The 7,195-nt window shown below is 42.5% G+C and overlaps 1 pseudogene; it reads right to left on the reverse strand.

Moving 5' to 3' along the window:
* Positions 1 to 3,908: 3,908 nt before the first annotated feature.
* On the reverse strand, positions 3,909 to 4,609 carry LOC133087158 (RNA-binding protein with multiple splicing 2-like; annotated as a pseudogene).
* Positions 4,610 to 7,195: the final 2,586 nt, after the last annotated feature.

Consider the following 7,195-nt stretch of genomic DNA (forward strand, 5'->3'; position numbering starts at 1 on the left):
CTTCTATCTCCTGAAAACCTTATATTTTGAGATCTTCAGTTATGTTTCATGATGAAGACGGAAAGCTTTATTCTCCTAGTTCACACTCCCTGCAGCAAACCAGAGATGACAATGTATTGCTTGTTCCCTAGAGGAAGAAGCCAGCCAGACATTACGAAAAACAAGAATTGGGAGGATTTTGCCCTTTCTGAGCTAGTTTTTTTTGTTTGCTTTTTGGTGTTTTGTTTTAGGGTGTTGCTATATAGTAAAGGTCCTGCTGTGAGGTGAAATGCAAAATGTTTTAATCAGGCACCCGGGATTTGCTTTAGTCATGTATGGTAAGAGGCAGACACAGAAATGGTTGTCATGAAGGAGCTTTACGCTCACTGATCCCTAGAGAGAGAAGGCACAGCATGTGCCACAGGGCCACACAGGGAATAAAAGGGAGAGGGTAAAATGCAGGCAAGAACCTTTATTGTGGTTTCTGAGGGAAGGAACAGGTGAGGCGGGGTGAACAGGTTTGAGATAGGCTAGTTTCAAGAATTTCAGCAGGCTGTGGGGGACAGGGGCTGGTTGTCTGGTCCCTGGTCCTGGGGTGATAGGGCAGGGTAATAGTGGCCCTGAGTGTGAGAGCCCATTAGAGGAAGGGGTTAGGGGTGTGGGCTCTGGATGGGTTGGTTTGCATGTGAAAGACACGCTGGCTGGTGAGTTGCTTGCTAGCTCTAGAAATTAACGATCTCTGGGAGGGGTAGTCCCTCTGGTTCAGCAAGACCTCAGATGTCAAACATCAAAATACAGAAACTAGAAAACATGGTTATTACACAGAAATATGTCATACTTCATAACTGAAAAAGTCATAAAAGTACATAAAAATATGGCCAAAATTCATATTGAAAATAAACAAAACCCTGAAAAACATTGAAGTTCTCAGTATGTAGAAGCCATAGTTTCATTTTATTTGCAAATTTACTTTTTTTAGTACTATTTGGAGTAGTTTCAGTATAAGAATAAATACTGTAAAACTTTTAATTTATACTTTTCTTATGTCATTTGTTACATTCATAGATTTATATAATGGCATGACATCCGGCTAAAAGCAGCTTGTTTAAAAACTAACTACTATGTACCTTTTAAAAAATACTATATGAACAGAAAATGACATTTTTCCTACCAAATTGTTTAGCCTTGCCCCCCAAAAAGCTCAAAAATGTGGTGCAGGTAAAAGAATATTATGACTATTCATTAAAAAAATTCATATTTCCGGATCTTCAAGGTGACCAGTCAAACATGGCTCAGGGATAATTGTTAGTCTGTCAGGATTAATACAACCACTCATACAATCAGGTGTGTCTAGGGATAATGGATCAGTCTTCTTTGCTGGGTCCTCTTCTTCTCAACCTCTTAAGTTTGGAATGTCTTAGGGCTCAGTCCTTGGGCCTTTTCTGTTTCTATGAATATCCCCTCTCACAGTACTCTCAGCTAGACTTATGGCTTTAAATCTCATCTCTATGTTTTTAACTCCCAATTTTATTTCTCAAGCCCAGATATCTTTCCCCAGTTCCAAACTCAGACATCCAACCTTCTACTTGACTTCTCCACTTCGGATGTTTGATAAACAAATCAAGTTTAATGTGTCTAAAATGGAACTCCTTGTTGCCACCCCCAAACCCTGCCCGCACCATCACCAAACCTTCTACCTCAGTACACTTCTGCAGATCACTTGATGCATCTCCATTCTATATATCAGATTAGTCAGGACTCCCCTCTTTCTCTCACACCCCACATCCAATCCATAAGCAAATCCTTCTGGACAGCCCTGTCCGGCTTTCACTGCTCCTTTTTTCTGGTTGCAAGTTTGGGAGCCTGAAGGTTGTGTTAAATCTCAAATAGTTAAATGTTGTTTTAGTCAGAGTTCATAATCTCTTTAGCAATATAATTTCTTCAAAAATTTAGAAGGCTCTCAGTCTATTTTTCTGCTGAAACTCCTCATTGATTTTTGCACGTTCTCCAACTTTTACATTTGATCCTTTAGTATATTAAGCATAATTATTCTAAAGATTCTGTCTGATAGTTGTAACATCTGGGTCATCTCTGAGTCTATTTTTGTTGATTGTTTTATCTCCTCTCAGTGGGTTGTTTTTTCTTGCTTGTTAGTCTTATAATTTTGTATTGACTGCTGAATATCATGTGTAGGACAGTAGAGACTAAGGTAAACAGTATTCAGTCCTGGATATGCGAATACCTTTTCTTCTGTCAGACCATTAGCGTGGGGTTGAGTCAACATAGTCAGGAGTTGAATTGGGCTTGGGTATTGTTTTGCTTTTGTTGTCTTCTGTGCACCACAGGCTTCAGATTCTTTCAGCAGTTGGGCTATTACTCTCTTGTGCTTGGAATGAGAGATTGAGTGCTAGAGGGTTTCTCTCGCTGTTTCTGCTCCTCCCTCACCTGTCAGTCTCTGCCTACATTCCAGCCCCGCCCCCCACCCCCAGTGGTAGAATGCTGTTGCAGTGGGAACTCTCTGTTGTCCTGTTCCAGCCTTATTCTTTGGCAAGCCCTGTGCAGCTGGGCCTTGGAAGTGAAGCTTTCTCTCTCTTTCTCTTGTTTTTACCCTTGGATGCTTTTTGTATTTTGCATTTCATATATTACCCAGTTTCACGTTCTCACAGGATCAGCAGTTCCAACAGCCTCCTCGTCTCCCAAGTCTGAAAACAGCAAGACAGCCACAGCTGCGGCCAAAGGCAAAGCACTGATGTGCTCATGAAACAAAAAATGGTGTACTTTTTCCTTATTTTTCTTAAAGTAAAGGCTGACACTAAGGCTCACTGCTGGAGAACGGAAACCCTTTTCTTCTTCACACCTCAAACCCAATGTTAAACTTATGTGGGGGAATTCCCTGGTGGTCCAGTGGTTGGGACTCTGTGCTTTCACTGCTGAGGGCCCAGGTTGGGGGACTCAGATCCCTCAAGATGCATGGTGTGGCAAAAAAAAAAGAAAAAACCAAACCAAACCAAACCAAAACAACAACAAAAACACCAAAACCTTATCTGAAAAACTTATCTGACAGGCAAACAAGGTCTCCTCAATAATTGCACACACATGAAAAACTCTTTATGATTCATAAATATTTCATTACACAGGGTACAAAAATACTTCTGCTTTTTGGTTGGTTTTGAATTTTGGAAAGAATGAGGAGTCATGGCAGGGGTGGGGTGCCCTGGGAAGAGGTAAGCAAAATGGGCAGAGAAAGAGTTTCCTTAAAGGGTGTTGGCCTGTCTGAGGAGAAGGACGTGGAGGACCCTGATTTGAAATGACAATGAAAACACTCTCTCTGTGTTGGGTGGTCCTTCCTGTTCAGCCTGGCAGTGTGTGTGGTAGTGGGGAGTGCTGGCCCCCTGGGGAAAAACAGGCTGCAGGGCTTGGCCCTCACTGAAGCAGGATGGGTACAGGGGAGAGGTACAGGGAGGGACCAGGAATGATGAACTATTAGTGGCCAGGACTTGTTGCTATGGCGACACAATGTGAGAACAATCTGTACACTCACATATACACAAGTTAGTGTCTTAATTCATGTCAGAAAACATGGAAAATGAAAGGCCTCGTTTCTCTGAGCTGGAGCTACAGAAACAAGTTTGGAGTGGAGGTCGGGCCTTGCTCAGTCCCAGAGAGGCCTCTCAGCTGGATCTGGGTGGCCCAGCAAGAAGGCCCCTGAATCCTGCCATGAGGCCTTGGAGAGGGGATTTAGGGCAGGGCAGGGCTGAGGAAGAGGAGAAAAAGGAAACAGGAAGCAGTCCACTGAGTCAGGCTTAAAATTCACAGTCTTTGGAGGGAAGCAGCAGCTCTGTACAGGCCACTTGGGGGCAGGGGGCGCTCAGGGAGTCTTCCTCCCCAGTGGGGCAGGGGCTTCAAGCTGTGGTGACAAGACTGAAGGTCTAACAGAACTGGCGATATTTCCATCTTTTCTGGGTGGTGTCCGAGGAAGGGGGCCAACGTAGCAGAACAGGCAGGGTGGAGGCGGCGGCAGCAGTGGCAGCTGGGCAGGTGAGGGCAGCAGGTGAGATGGCTGGGGTCAGCTCTGTGGGGTACAGAGGGTAGGAGGCCCAGGCCTCTGGGGATGCGGGGATCAGAGTGGTCCCCATCAGGTCATAGGGGCCCTTGCGATGAAGTGTGCTCCTAGAGCGGGGTGGGCGTTGGTGGAATTTGGTGTAGCCATTAGCTTGTTCTTGGCCCTCTCGGTTTGGCTTTGGCAAACTCTACCCTCAAGATCTGCGGATTCTTGGGATCTAAGTGAATACCTTTCCATGCATTCTTGGCCACTTCTGCTCCTGCCCAGCTGTCGAAGATCACAAAACAAAGCCTCTCTCTATGTGAGCTTGATCAGGGACGCTTCATACTCCTTGGATGTTCCAAGGGGATGCAGAGGGCAAGCAGGGCTTCCGGCTTCGGGGAGGAGGTGGGAAGGGGCGCGGTGAGCCGTGGGTTCCGGGGGTGGAGCACTGGGGCCGTGAGAGGGGCAGCCTCTGTTTGGGGCTGGGGTCACCTCAACTTTGCCTGATGTGGGAGACGGGGAGGGGTGCGGGGGGCGGCACTGGGAACCTGAGCCGACTGGAGCTTTCTCACTATGTCTACACATCCTGTCGATGGCAGCCAGACTCTGTCCTGTATCTGGGATTGGTCTTGTGCAGGAGTTTCTTGCTTCTCCCTCACTCTGGCAGCACTCTGGTAAGATTCAAGATCCAAGATGGTTTCTTGCCTCTCTTCCAGAGCAGGTGGCTTTTTGCTTCTACTTCCTCCTTAGATGCAAGGCGTCTTTGCCTCTACCCTGTAAGCAAGAGGGTTTGCTGCCCTTCCTTGCAGAGATTAAGGCCTTTGCTTCGTATGGGAGAAGAAAACAAGGGAGCAAGTAAGGCCTTGTGCCCATCCCCTAACAGCCGTCCATTACTTCTTCATACCTGCATTGGTGAGGTGGTTCTCTCAAATCTCCTGCCCAGTCCCCAGTCTCTTTGTGAGTACCCTGTGGAAGCCTGTGGGAAAAAACTTGCAGGTGAGTACAATCTCCCCTTGTTTCTAGGAGGTTCAGCTATCCCAAACTGATGCAACAGCCCACATGTGTCTTTAATATATATTTTAAAAATTTTAGCTATTTTTTCCCAACCCATTTATTTGTATGGCTGCCACCAGTTTTTCCCCTACTCTGCCACAGGTTGAAAGGCTCACATGTTCCATCTGTCCTTGAAGGATTTTGTCCCTCATTAGAATTCGGGTTATGCAGTTGTCTTGTGATCTCAGCTCTGAAATGCTCAAGGAAAGTTATTGCTTTTGTCGGTTAACTACCTTTTTTCCCCCCTCATTTTTAGGTTTAATGTGATAATCTTTACAAGTTTGTACATCCTAGGTGGGAGCTGAAATTTTGTGTTCTTCAGTTTTAAGTAATAGAAATTAATTCTAGCTAATTAAAGCAGAAAAGACATCTTATTATATTGATACCAGGTAATTAACAAAATCTACAGGTAAGGTAAAGAACAAAGCTCAAATTAGACAAGAACCAGGGTGATTCCAAGGGTCCAGTCAACAAGAACCACTTAGCTCTCTTGGCAGGGTACCTTTACAGGAAGGAACAAATTCCAGCTGTCCTAGGTTCTCAAGATTTGGCCTTGGGAAAATTTCTAATTGGTCAGTTTGGTCCTCATGCTTTCCTCTTAGTTTTAAAAAGAAACAGTGGTTATACAAATGGAAGATAGGAATGTACCAAAATAGGTGCTATATCACTGGAATAGGGCGAGTGGACTCTAGATAGGGAAGAAAAACAATTTCCTACTATGCCTATAGGGGTTCCTGATTTACTGATTTCGATCTGTTATAAAGATTTCATTCATTTGTTTGTTCAACAAATATTTACCAAATATTTATTATATGCAAGGCAATGTTCTTGTTAGAATTATGTGCAAATGAGCCCAAAATAAGGAACATTTAATTAATTAAATTATTAATTTTGTGATATATATGAATGATTTTGCTTGCTTCCATGTTCTCAGTTTTATTCTTGAATATTTAGATAATCATGAGTATGTAAAATTTGAATCTGTTTTGTTTTGGAAGTGAGTTACAGGGGAAGAGTAAACAATAGTACTAGGGAATGTAGTTTTACTCACTGAAAATGTGAAATCATCATTCAGATTGTTGCATGATACTTTAAGAGATAGAATAGCCTTTAGAAGAGAAATGCTCTGTCTAGTATCAAAAATACTTTAAAAAATCTTTGTATAATTAGATGAATTTCAATAACTATTCTCTATATCCTGAAAATATTATGAGATCTAGTAGTTTTGGCAGTGACTTAAGGCAAAAGGGCAAGGCCAGAGGCAGTACAGAAGTACATCTGATAGAATTATTTATAGTGAGTGAGATTTTCATTCCTTGTACTTCTAAGGAAATTACTCTCTTGGAATCTTTGAATGGGCCAAGTGGTGTGCAAGTTTAATTTTGTATTATTTGTCTGGCAAATGGAATGGCTTTTCCTAAGGAATTGGCCTGATGATAAAATGTGCTAAGTCTGGGATACTTGGGTCCACAAATGGGATAAAATATACTAGCTTCTCTTCCTCAATGAGGCAGTGGAATGGGACAGGAGCTCAGGAATCAGAACAAGCTAGATTTAGACAAACCTGGATTTAAGTCCCACTTTGGCAATTTCTAGCTTTGTAACACTCCAGAAGTTATTAAATTCCTTTACATTTTCAGTTTCTTTATCTATAAGATGGGAATAACATGGTCTTTTCATGAGTTTAAATGAAGATTAAATGAAATATTTAGTATAGTGTATTTTACTTACTGAAAGCTCAATAAAAAAGTACTATTATTATTAGCTCTCTTACCATAATAATCTACCAGGCTTGTATCATCTCTGGATGATTTATGTTGAATTGTTTATAATTTATTCTGGAAATGAACTTGATACACTGAAATCCTGTTATTAACACATGGATTTACTATAATTATCAATCAGAAATATTACAGTCTCACTTTTAAATAACAAGATGTGCAAATTACAATTATAAGAAGAAAGGTGTCTGTCACTGGGAGCAGCAAACAGAAAACCTTAAGCTACATCCTTGACAGAGTGAAGAAGTGGGGTTGCATTGGGTAGGAAGGGCCAAATTCCTTATTCAAAACATATCACTGTTGTGTGGGAACCTTGCACAAGACTGAAGATCACTCA

This window comes from Eubalaena glacialis, chromosome 3, assembly GCF_028564815.1.
Source record: "Eubalaena glacialis isolate mEubGla1 chromosome 3, mEubGla1.1.hap2.+ XY, whole genome shotgun sequence".
In the NCBI taxonomy this organism is placed as follows: Eukaryota; Metazoa; Chordata; class Mammalia; order Artiodactyla; family Balaenidae; genus Eubalaena; species Eubalaena glacialis.